We start from the raw sequence: 12,950 nt of genomic DNA, 5'->3' as shown, positions 1-12,950 counted from the left end.
TACTGGTAAGACTGGGTTAGGAAAACGCCAAGAGCTCTGAGCCTTGGACGACTCCAGCTCCTGCCGGCCCCCAGAGGGACTGAGGTCACAGCTCGTCGTCTTCCCTCAGGTGAGGAATGAGGGCTCTGATGGGGGAAGACAGCCTGCCAGAGGCTGCCTGAGTGGCAGCAGGCAGTCTTGTCAGCCATTATCTTGCTGGAGTAATCCTCCAACCCTCGCGGCCTCTCCATTTGATCTGCCTGAGACCGCAGGAGACAGTCAAATGCTTTTGGCTAATATCATATGCATGCATAATTAGATGGCAGCAATTACCATCTGGGTTCCTAGCACTTGTTCCAACATCCAGGCCCTGGGCGAGGAGCTGGTGGGAGCGAGGCAGGGAGGCCTCCCCCAGCCCACCCGTCCTCTGTCAGCCTCCTGCAGAGCAGATTGGAAGCCTGGAGCCTGGGAGCACAGCCCTGTGGAAGGCCAATGACGCTCAATGAAGAGCGACAACAGGCAGGTGGTAGAGGGAGTTGAGCCGTGACAGTGTCGCTGCCAACTCATGGGTTGGCATGCCATTGCGGGCCGGGTGGGTTGCCATGGGCATGGGGGATGAAGACTCATGGGCAGCCCTTGTCTCAGAGAGGAAGCCAAGAGAAGGTTTGAGAGTTCTCAGAGCAGTGATGGGGCTGATGAGACGCCATCTGCCCCGCCTCTGGCACTGGGTTCTTCCACCTCCTCACTGTTGGCACTCCCCATGGGTGCCAGTGACACAGGCATATGCTTGGCCAGGTCTGGCTGACATTTTCCTGAGGCTGGTGCTCAGACTTCTTGGCTGGGAAGTGGAGATCGAGGGAATCAATGTGGCCTGGGAGGTGGGTCTTCGGGTGCAGAAGAGGCTGAAGAGGGTGGACAAGCATGGACCCCAAACCTTCAGATATTTCATCCTCTCACATCCTTTGGCTTGGGGAGGGTCCTGGCAGCAGCAGGGTTGGCACTGTCCCTTCAGCATGCACGACCTGCTGTGCCTGCAGTTCCATCAGTCATTCATGTGCACGTCCAGCAGGTTCTGGCTGGCAGAGGGGAGGCAGCATGGGGGCAAAGATCATCCTCTCAAGGGATTTGGAGTGGGTGGGGCTGGATTTAAAACCCAGCTCTGCATTTCCCAGCAGAATGACTGAGGTCAAGCTCCCTAACCAATCTGTTACTCCTTCAGCAAAATGGAGTTGTGAAGGGGTGCCTGGCACATAGGACATACTTAGAATATGTCAGTTGGATTTTTCTTTCCCTCTAGGTAAGGCTGAACGTGTCAGGGAGTCTGCACTCTCTACAGTTTCTGTTCTTTCCTGATTGGCAAAGGGGTAAAGTGAGCCTGGAGAAGGTGGGTAGGGTAGGGTGGGGGCAGTGCTCTAGGACCAGCTGTTTGGCAACAGGAGACTGTGTGTGGTCCATCTTGGTTGAAAAACCTCCCTGCACACCCAATGCCCTATTCTCTGCTACCTGTTCCAAGGCAGAACCTGGGCTCCTTCTTGTGCATATATGTTTGTCTGTCCTGGCACCCAGGACTTGGTCTTGTTTGTATCACAGTCGCATTGCAATACGATCTCTTGCACAATTCCTGGCAAATATTATAACTTTAAGAAATGTTTGTTGAGTGACTAATTGTGGCCTAATTCAGGTCATCTCAGTATAGACCCACCTTGGGCTGTCAGGAGCAGATTAAGGGACAATGGGAAGAAACCAAGAAGAGGATAGAAGGAAACTGAGAGATATCTGAAGCCCAACATCTCACAGTAGCAAGAGCATGAATTTTGGATTCACCTGGCCAGGGCTTCTAACCTAGCTCTGCCATGTAACAGCTGTGTGTTGTGCGATCTTAGAGGCAGTTACTTAATCACTCTGAACCTCAGTGACTGCATCACTAAGATTGATAATGATCACAGGGTTATTATGAGCATTAAATAAACAAACAATACAGTTTGCCACACAGGAGATGCTCCATAAGACGGTGGCCGTAGTGATTGTAATTAAAGATATGAACTGAGACCTTGACCTTTAAAGATCTATCAAACCTCAATTCTTTGATGTTTGGAGACGTGGACCTCCGCTGTGATTTTTTTGAGCTCCTTCACTTATCTTTCATGCTTCTGATGCCCCACTCCCAGGCCTGTCTCTATCTTCTCTTTCACTGGTCTCCATGCCATCTGATCATGTCTGGCCTTTGGGGGTTTTGTAGACTTACTGAAGATTTAGGCATGGCAGGAATCAAAGAGCTGGTTCCATTCAGTTATTGAAACCCAACCTCTGGCCATCTGGCCAGCTCTTTCTCTCTCTCTTTTCTCTCTTTTCTCTCTTTTCTTCCCTCTTCAGAGTACCAAGCAGTTGCTAACCCTTGCCTTATATAGAATAGTTCTATTCACTTCTAGAATTCTTGTGGGACTAATCTTTCATAGCAACTCTTAGGATGTTTGTCTTCAGGATAATTCTGGAGAATGAAGAGCTCCTCATCTGACTATTTCATGATTACCTGACTCAGCCACGTGGCTGGCTCCTGGTGAGGGCTGTAAGATACCTGATTTATAGGTTTCAAAAAGACTTGGGATGATGTCAGCTTTATTCATGTTGGTGTCAGTAGCTACAGTGAGCTGGGCATGGCACAGCAGTTGGCGGTGGGGGCGGTCAGGAATTAGCGCAGGAAGTCAGGTAGGTATTCACATTGTGGGTAAAGTTGGTCCATCTAGGGATGCTGTCAGGAGATAGGAGTTCCAGGGAAGAGCATCGAAACTATTGGACACTATCAGCAGGGGTTGGCAAGGGCTAGGCAGGGGTACACTAGGGCTCCAGACAAGCGGGGCAGGGCCCTATTACCAAAGGGAACTGGAGGGGTAGGCAGGAAACCTAGGCTGGGGACCAAGTCTTCAAGTGAGCTTGGCCCATTTGAACCAGAAAAATAGCCCATTGCATTTGAACATGTGTATTTCTTGCACATGTGTGAATCTGTGGGGTTGCATTCTGATATTCTCATGATTTGAAGCTCTGCATGGTCATATGATTCCTTCTGAAGGATATCTAGTAGATACTCCCTACCTTGATGTTTTTTTTTTCTTTTTTGAGATGAAGTCTCGCTCTTGTCCCTCAGGCTGGAGTGCGATGGCATGATCTCAGCTCACTGCAACCTCCGACTCCTGGGTTCAAGTGATTCTCCTGCCTTGGCCCCCCCGAGTAGCTGGGATTACAGGCGCCTGCCACCACGTCTGGCTAATTTTTGTATTTTTAGTTGAGATGGGGTTTCTCCATGTTGGCCAGGCTGGTCTCGAATTCCTGACCTCAGGTGATCCGCCTGCCTCGGCCTCCCAAAGTGCTGGGATTACAGGCGTGAGACACCACGCCCGGCCAATTTTTTTTTTTTTTTTTTTTTTTTTTGAGACAGAGTCTTGCTCTGTCACCCAGGCTGGAGTGCAGTGGTGCAATCTCGGCTCATTGCAACCTCCACTTCCCGGGTTCAAGAGATTCTCCTGCCTCAGCCTTCCAAGTAGCTGGGACTACAGGCACACAATACCACCCCTGGCTAATTTTTGTATTTTTAGTAGAGATGGGTTTCACCATGTTGGCCAGGCTGGTCTCAAACTCCCGACCTCAAATGATCTGCCTGCCTCAGCCTTCCAAAGTGCTGAATTGCAGACGTGAGCCACTGCGCCCGGCCTCCCTACCTTAATTATACAGCCAAGAAGTAGGTTCTAGACAGAACTCAGGAGTTAGAAGGCAGGTCTTAGGTAGGTTGGAGGGTAATTCCATCTCTCTTGCTTTGATATGAACTTCCAGCATCCTGGATGAGCTGGGGAAAGCTTGCCTCTGGCAAGGGAGGCAAGCTGGGGATCCATCCTGGTGGGGAGGCAACTTATGAGGGCACCAAGTTGAACATGAGCCAACTATAGGTCTTAAACCTGATGATCTGATTTTGTATTAGTCTGTTTTCTCTTTTGTTTCTCCTGGGCATTTAGTAAGGTTTCATTGAAACATTCCAGTTTGATCTTAGTTACACTGTGAGGAAGAAAGAAAATGGTCCCACACTTGGGACAGCAGGGTAAAGTTGGGAAGCATCCTGAACCCTGGGCCTCAGTCATTTTCAAAGGTAATGGCAACCCAGCGTGCCATGGGATCCAGCTTCTCTTTCACCTAGAGTTCTCTCCATTGGAAGCTGTGGAGGATCCATTTTCCTTTGCTGAGGAAGATGGCCATTTGTTAACCTTTGGTGGACTCAGTCCATAACTCAGGGTCTGGGGGATTCTGGGCACAATATTTATGAGTCTATGGCAGTTCGACCTAATTAATTCAGACCCGTCCCTTTGTGGACTGAGGCCTTAAAGCTCTCTGCTCACCGAGGTCCATCTTTGGAAACTGGAGTGGGGGCTGGGGGTGGCAGAGGCCACGGGAGTGGCCTCATCTTCTCCCTGGCCACTCACCTTCAGTTCCCCCCATGGACTGGCAGCCTGCCCTTCTCTGGGTTCTGGGTCTGTGCTCTCTGCCTGCACTGAGGGGCTTCACAAAGGTCCTTCTCTTATCTCCCTGCCAGCAACATGCCCCAGAGGCCCACACCAGCCCAGCCTGAGCTGGCCTTGAGTGTCAGAGGGCCAAAGCAATGACCTCTGAAGTGTGGAGCCCTTTTCCAAATAGTTCATCACCACTTTGCATCCAATTAGGGAAAGCAGGCTGGATGAGACAATGGCCCAAACCCCTTGTTAAGTAACATCCCTAATTGATGACAGGGATGGTGAGCAGGGGTTTGGAAGCCAGCTCAGATTGTGTTTTTAAAATCCTCCTTTCTCCCGGGCTGCCGGCCAGAACTCAATGGCGTGGCTCTCCAGGAGAACAAAGGGAGCTTTGAAAATCTTTCTCCCCCTCCTTCAAATGCTTATCTGAAAGGACATCTTTTTCCCCTTAGTTACTACAATCATAAAAGCACAGGTGATAAACCGCTTCTTCATAATCATCAATTGTGAAAGCTCCCCCGACCCCTCAAAATAAAAAGCAGGAATTGCAGCAGTGGCAGTAGCAGTAGAAAGCAAGAGAGACCATCTCAGTGCCCACTCTGATGCCTATCGAGGCTCCAGGAAGGGAGAGGGAGAGGGGGATGAACTTTGTTCAGTGACAACTTTTATCTCTGGGTCTCGGGCTGTTGAAATGTCAAGCCAGGGCTAGATAGGATCTCTTAACAGCAGCTGCTGCCTAGCTCTGGAGGATAGAGGGCTGGTGGTGGGTGGGAGGAGAACCTGGAAGTGAATTGAACACGTCTTGAATTCTTGCAGCTGGAGTTCGGGTCTTGGTGGGACTTTGCTCCTAGAGAAGAAAGCAGAGGCTCTAGGGAGGGGCCTTGAGAGCCTGGTTTTGCAATGACCTTGAGAAGCTCTCTCTGAAAGGACAGGGTCTGGGCCATTTCAGAGGAGATGACTCTGTCCAGCTTTTAGGCTCCCAAGCTATGACATTGTAGAAGTGAGGGATAGTTAGGCCTGGGGTTTAGATAGGATTCTAGATCCCTGGGCCCTCACATTAGCTCAAGGTGAGAACTTTCTCCTTCGGAGGCCATGCCCTGATCCCCCCACTTAGTTCATATCACTCTGCTGTCATTCTTCCTTGTAATGCCAACACCACCAAAGACCATTTACAGCACTGTAAGCTCAGCTTAATTCAGGAACATTTCACATTTTTAAAGCTGGAGGAGATGATTTCTGAGCTGGCCATTTTATTTTAATTTTTTATTTTTTATTTATTTTATTTTTTTTGAGACAGAGTCTCACTCTGTCACCCAGGCTGGAGTACAGTGGCGTGATCTTGGCTCACTGCAACCTCTGCCTCCCAGGCTCAAGTGATTCTCCCACCTCAGCCTCCCGAGTAGCTGGGACTACAGGTGTGTACCAGCATGCCTGGCTACTTTTTGTGTTTTTTGTAGAGACAGGGTTTCATCATGTTGCCCAGGCTGGTCTCGAACTCCTGAGCTCAAGCAATCTGCCTGCCTTAGCCTCCCACAGTGCTGAGATTGCAGGCCTGTGAGCCACCATGCCTGGCCTTATTTTTTTTTAAAAAATTCACATAGCACCCACTGTGAAGTAGCTACTGGTCCAAATGCATGCTTATTAACTCATTTTATCCTCATGACAATTGAATGAAAACAGAGGAAATTGAGGTACAGAGAGGTTAAGTCATTTACCTAAGATCACACAGCAATTGGCAGAATCAGGGTTCAAACCCAGGAACACTGGACCAAAATCTTGTACTCTTAACTGCTACTCTGTGCTGGCGTTCGCTATGCTATGCTGGGCATTCAAAATGAAAAGGAGAGAGTATCTTGCGGGCAGAAGAGCAGGAGTAAAGGTAAAAAGATATAAAAACCAGTTTGGAAATAGAAGAAAAGAGAACTGATTTCTGTTGGGTACCTACCTTGATTCAGGCACTGTGCAAAGCAGTTTACAGGTTTATTGTTTTATTTTCAGATTAGGCCTATGAAGTAAATAATATCATTTTCCTTTTTTACAAGTAAGGGAGTTGAGGCTCAGAGAGGTTGAATAAATTGCTCAAAGTCACATAACGACCAGGCATGGTAGCTCACACCTGTAATCCCAGCACTTTGGGAGGCTGAGGTGGGAGGATCACTTGAGCCCAGGAGTTTGAAATCAGCCTGGGCAACATAGCAAGATCCCCGTCTCTAGAAAAATAAAAAATTAGCCTGGCATGGTGGCATGTGGCTGTGGTCCCAGCTACTTGGGAAGCTGAGGTGGGAGGATCACTTGAGCCCAGGAGGCCAAGGCTGCAGTGAGCTGTGATCACACCACTGTACTTTAGCCTGAGCAACTAGGTGATCATCTTCCATATAGAATTGATTTGATTTGAAAATGGAACCAATAAAGATTTCCTTTGACAAGGCCCAGCCCCTGTGTTTTCTGAGTGTTCCATCACTCATGTTTCCTTGTTGAGAACATGATTTGATTTTTAAGTGATGTTCAATTTTTCTAGTGGTCTATGAACTCCATGAGGACAGGGTTGGTGTCTATGTCATTTGCCAATGTTTCTCCAATACCCAGCATTATGCTAGGCACACTGTAGACTTGAAAATATTTATGAAATCAATGAATAGAAAATGCAAACTGAGGCCGGGTGCTGTGGCTTACGCCTGTAATCCCAGCACTTTGGGAGGCTGAGGCGAGCGGGTCACGAGGTCAGGAGATCGAGACCATCCTGGCTAACACGGAGAAACCCCGTCTCTACTAAAAATACAAAAAAATTAGCCTGGAGTGGTGGCGGGCGCCTGTAGTCCTAGCTATTTGGGAGGCTGAGGCAGGAGAATGGCATGAACCCGGGAGGCAGAGCTTACAGTGAGCCGAGGTCACGCCACTGCACTCCAGCCTGGGTGACAGAGTGAGACTCCGTCTCAAAAAAAAAAAAAAAAAAAAAAGAAAAGGAAAAATGCAAATTGTGTTGTGAACAGCTATTTAACACTTCATTTTCCCCCTACCCAATGTATATGTTATATTTTGCTAAGCCCAGGTCTCATCTAAGTGGCTGATCTCCACATCAGTACACATGACACCTCCAGGGTCACCATTAGATGATTAAGGGGGACTCTTACTGAAAGAGGGGAGGGCCGCGTGGAATAGCTATAGCCAGGCTGACCAATGTCTCTGTTTGCCTCGGACAGTCCAAAGTGTACACCGTTGCCCTGTTGAATAATTAACAGTGTCTCCTTCACTCTTGAAAGAGCCCCAGTTTGGAGGATAAATTGTATGAAGACCCTAGGCCGGTGACTGCCCACATAGAGGTTGCTGTGTTTCCAGCACTATGAAATTCTGCTGGGGGAAGAGCAGATCCCAAACGAAGCCTATTGGGTAGGAACACAAAGAAAATTCCAGCGGTAGTCTCTTTTCTTTTCCCCAAACCCTCCACCTTCTCCCCTCAGGCTGGCCCTCCTCGGGATGGGATGAGCACCTCTTGCCAATGGAAGGCAGGTGGCTTAGTCAGAAGACCTGGCTACTGGCCAGGCCTGTGGCCTTGGGCAATTCACTTCTGTACTCTGGGGTCCAGAATCTCTCTCTGAATGTGAAGATGAGAGGACTGGAGTCTGGTGGTTTTCTACATGTACTCTGTGCAACCTCCTGTGTCCCCATGGGCAGGAACGAAAATAATATGTGAAACACCATGCTAGAGAATCAGATGTCTGGATGATCAAGAAGGTGGCACCTGCTTCCCAAGTTCTCAGAGCTGCAGGGAGCAGAGGCCAGGATTGGGGCTCCTGGATAGGCAGGCTCTGCAGAGCTGGGAAAATGTGCCCATCCGGGGAGCCCCTGCACCCTCTCTATCTAGGTAGCTTCTGGACCACCTGAGTGGCTCTGTGGAGAGATGATTACAGGCCTGGGGAAGGGGAAGAATTCACTGGCTATGAGGTCTCCAACAATAATGAAGGAATTAATCAGCCAATCAATTCACGTATTCATTTATCACGATTTTATTCAGTAAACTGGGGGGCCCAGCTTTGAACTCAGGGGGTCCCTGTCAGAGAGTGCGTCCGAGTACGTGAGCATCAGGACTGCATGCCTCATGTATCCCCTGCACCGTCTCCCTGCTGTGCCCACCTGGGGGAACTCGGTCTTGGGGTTGGGGCTAACAGCAGGGAAGGGCAGAGCCAGGAGTGCTGAGAGCAGGAAGGGGAAAAGTGGGCTCCGATGCCTGCCAGGGGCTGGGAGCCATGGGTTGAGGCTAACTCTTCCTCTGAGAGCCTAGTGCTTTGTGGTTAGTACCTCTCGAGGAGTAGCTACAGACTGTAGTCCATGTTTCCACCCAACTGTGCCTTGCCCTCCCTACCTGCCTCTCCTCCTCCCCAGCTGCCAGCTTTTAAGGAGGCTCAGCCAACTCCCCTTTGCCCTCTGGAAGTCCTTTCTGGCATCTCAAGCCTGTGGAAGCTCTGGGAAGGGCCAATTCCCTTTGACGGGTGACACTCTTCCCTCCCATTTCGTCGCTTCCTCCCTTCTGATATTCCCAGACCCCAGCTAGGGACTCCCGGGGTCCCAGCGGGTGAAGGCCCTGATCTAGGAATGTCTGAGGAACAGGTGGGGGAAAGGGGACCTTATTGGTGGGTTGCCACGGAGACCTGAGGAATTTCGGGGACTGTGAGGAGTCTGCAGGTTGAGCCGCCACGTGAGGACCCACCTCCTGGGTGTCCTCAGAGGGAAATTCTGCCTTCACTAAAGGACAGCAAGGGAGATCAGGGGCAGACATTGAGCTTAGGGGGCTGTGGGTGAGTCTCAGATCCCTGAGGTCTAGGCCTGGTTCTGGCACAAAACTGCTGTGTGGCCTTGGCCAGATCCTCTACTGTGAAATGGGAAAGATGATGATACCAGGGTCCCCCTTTCACTAGACTTCTATGGTGCTGTGAATTACCAGTCTCGGTGCACCTTTGCCCCTTACCCAACTGGCTTGTGTAGAACAAAGAAAGAGGAGTATCTGGGGCAGGTGGTGCCGGGTGCCCATGTGGCCCTAGTATGCCAGGGACCTGGTTTTGAGTAGCTCGGGCAGCTCCTCAATGCAGCAGAGTGTCTCTGAGGAGAGGTCACTCTGATGTCCCTGGCAGCTGAGATTAACTGCTATTCTCTTAGCCAAAACGCTGGGTGCCTCTTTTCAAAAGTCCAAGAGGCTCATTTGCATGTCATTTGCATCTCATTTGAACACTAACTCATTTAACATTCAGCAACCACTGAGATTTCTTCCAAGCCCCTGCTTCTTGTTTTCCCCAGGTTGTCTCTCGCCATCTCCCTCCCCGCCCGCATCCTGCAGCTGGTCTAGCTGGGCAGGCCTGGTCCTCGTGGATTGGGCCTCACTGGGTCCAGCCTTGTCCAAGGAGCCCACCCATTGGCTGTGGGAGGGAGAGGAGCCAATGGGGACTTCAGGGTGGCAGATGTCCAGCTGTTGCCAGGAGGGGTCAGCCTTGCCCCGCCCCTCCAGGACCCTTCCCAGGCTTTGGGCTCTCTAGAGCTTTCCCTCAGGTGCCTGAGACTGTAGCTGCTTGCAGCAACAGAGAGAGAGGTAGAGAGAGAGAGAGGAGGAGAGCAGGCAGTATGTGTTAACTGAGAATGGGTTTATTATGCCCCAGGGAGAAAAAAGCAAACAATTAAAGAATTGATAGTTTTGTTTTATTTTGCAACCTGTGGGGCTCCTATGGAGGTCTGCTGGGGAAATCCTTGTGTGGGAGCTGGGGAGAGATCTTCTCTTCCAGGGAACCCCAAAGCACTGTAGGAGCTGCTGGGAGAATCAACATTGTATTAATGTGAGAGGGAAGCTCCCTCCACCCCCATTCCTCATCTCTGGCTGGGCTAGAAGCCAGCCCCATGGAAGACAAGACTGCAGACAGGCCTGAACTGCACTGTTGCAACTGCTGTCTCCTGAGTTCAAAGAGAAGCCTTACGCCCAGAGCCATACAAAATGGCTCTGGCTGAAACCCCTCTGTGTACCAGGAGCTGCTGCAGATGAGGTTAAGGGGCTTGCTCAAGGCCACACAGCTGGGACTGGAACGCACAGCTTCTGACTCTACCCCAACGCTTGTAGAAAGTCTCTAAGAATTTAGAAACCTCGTTCCCCATCTGACTGCTCCCCTTGTCTTGCCTCTTCTAGATGGAGCAGAAGTCAGTTAAAAGAGATGATATGGTTGACCCCGGCTGGCCCTCCTGACAACTGGAGCAGGTACCAACTGTTCAGATGCTCTTCTGCATCTCCTGATATCACCTAACACCTGCTGGCCAAGTTCTGTCTCTCCTCCAAAATCCAGTGTAACTCCTCTCCTCCCTGAAGCCTCCACTGAGATCTTAGTCCTCCCTGACAATTTGGCACTTTAAGGCACACTTCCTAAAATACAGTGTGTTGTTCATCAGGCATCGTATGATTAGCAGGCTTTTATCTGACCACAAGCTCATGGAGATCAAAGTTCTATAGACGCTCTCTCTCAGGTGCACACGCATACGTGCACACACGTGTCTCACACGCAGGAGCCAATCCTTTACAGCTCCTGGCTGATGGACCAGGGTGCCTCAGTTTCTACGTGTGTGAGACCAGGAGGCATGAGATGCAAGGCTCTGTGGCTCTGTCCATTTCCACAGCGAGGTCGGCCTCCCACCTTGTGGGTGGTTTTGTTTCCTGCCTGTTCATCAAGCTGGTGATTGGGGGAGAGGACACTGGTGCAGCCTCAGACTCGCAGTGGGTAGAGGACTGAAACCCCAAGCAGCTTCCTCTGGGCTCCCTGCAACAGTCTGAGCCCTGAGAGCAGCTGTCGGGCAGAGCTCATTATGGGGGATAATGCAACTGGAGTGACAGGGAATATCTGTTCTCTCCCCACTATTACACTTGTCACTCACGCTCTTCCTCTCGCAGGTGAACTAAGGGGTTTGATTGCCTGTGTGTCGAATCTCTCCATAACAACCAGGCAAACGAGACAATCCGAGTGCTCAGAGCTATTTGGCTGGAAGCGACTTCCTAGCAAACCCCAGGGATGGAAATGGGCCAGGTCCCAGTGGGTGGCTCTGTGGCATGGCCTCCTTCCCCTTCCCAACAAGAGTGCATGACAGTAAGGCCACTTTCCTTTATCCCAGAGAACAAGGAGGATGCCATTACACTCAGGCAATCTTGTTGCTGAGATAGAACAGACATTGGAAATGACTTAAAATGTTCCAGAGAGCCTGGTGGCAGAATGCCTCCTGCCTCTCCCTCAAGAGGTGTTTGTATCCAGCTGGGCCTCATTGATAAAGGGCTGGGAGTAGTCAGGCTCACCTGTGGCTCAGGGGTTTTTAGAAAGATGGAAGTTAGATCTGGAAGGGCCAGGGCTCCTGAGCTGGCCACACACAGAATTCCCTGTGGGCTTGCTAATAACACAGAGCCTGGGCTCAGAGCTTCAATCACTTCTCTGTGGGTGAGACCCGAAAGCCTGCATCTGAACAAATCCATAGGTCAGTGCTCCCCAACCCCTGGGCCGCAGACCAACTGGTACTGGCCTGTAAGAAACCCGGGCTGCACAGCAGGAGGTGAGCACACCAGGAGGGGAGCGGCGGGTGAGCAAGAGAATAAGAGAAGCGTCATCTGTATTGACAGACGCTCCTTATCAGTCATATTACTGCCTGAGCCCCGCCTTCTGTCAGATCAGCTGTGGCATTAGAGGCATTAGATCATCGTAGGAGCACAAACCCTATTGTGAACTGCACATACCAGGGATCTAGGTTGCGAGCTCCTTATGAAAGAATCTAATGCCTGATGATCTGTCACTGTCTCCCATCACCCCGAGATGGGACCGTCTAGTTGCAGGAAAACAAGCTCAGGGCTCCCACTGATTCTACTTTGTGGTGAGTTGTATAATTATTTCATTATATATGGCAATGACCCTCCCCCAACAACACTCACCCTGGTAAAATCCTTTTGCCTTTGAGTAGGGATGGAACCCATGAATGTGATTTCACATATGAATATGTTATGGCACAGATGACCTTAAGACAGAAAAATCACTGGGGGTGGACCTCATCTAATTACATGAACTGAATCAAAGCTGAGATTTCTGCCGCTGGTGGCTGGAGGGGACGTGAGAGAGAGGCGTGAGTGGAACTGATGAGCCCTTGCTGGCCTGCAGATGGAGGGACCCCCTGACACGGGTTGAGGGCAGCCCCCACTGACAGCAGCAAGGGAATTGAGATCTCAGTCCTACAACCACAGGAGCTGAGTTCTGCATGACCCTGGAGGGGGACTTTTCCCCAGGGCCTCCAGGGAAGGGCTCAGCCTGGCTGACACCTGGATTTCACCCTCTGAGACCCTAAGCAGAGAATTCATTGGAACCTGCCCCAGCTCTGACTCATGAACTGTGAGATTAAAAATGGGTGTCGTTTTAAGCTGCTAAATGTGTGGCAATTTGTTATGCAGCAATAAAAAATGAACACACTAAATCTAACATC

The sequence above is a fragment of the Pongo abelii genome, chromosome 9 (genome assembly GCF_028885655.2).
Source record: "Pongo abelii isolate AG06213 chromosome 9, NHGRI_mPonAbe1-v2.0_pri, whole genome shotgun sequence".
Lineage (NCBI taxonomy): Eukaryota > Metazoa > Chordata > Mammalia > Primates > Hominidae > Pongo > Pongo abelii.
This window is presented reverse-complemented; position numbering follows the sequence as displayed.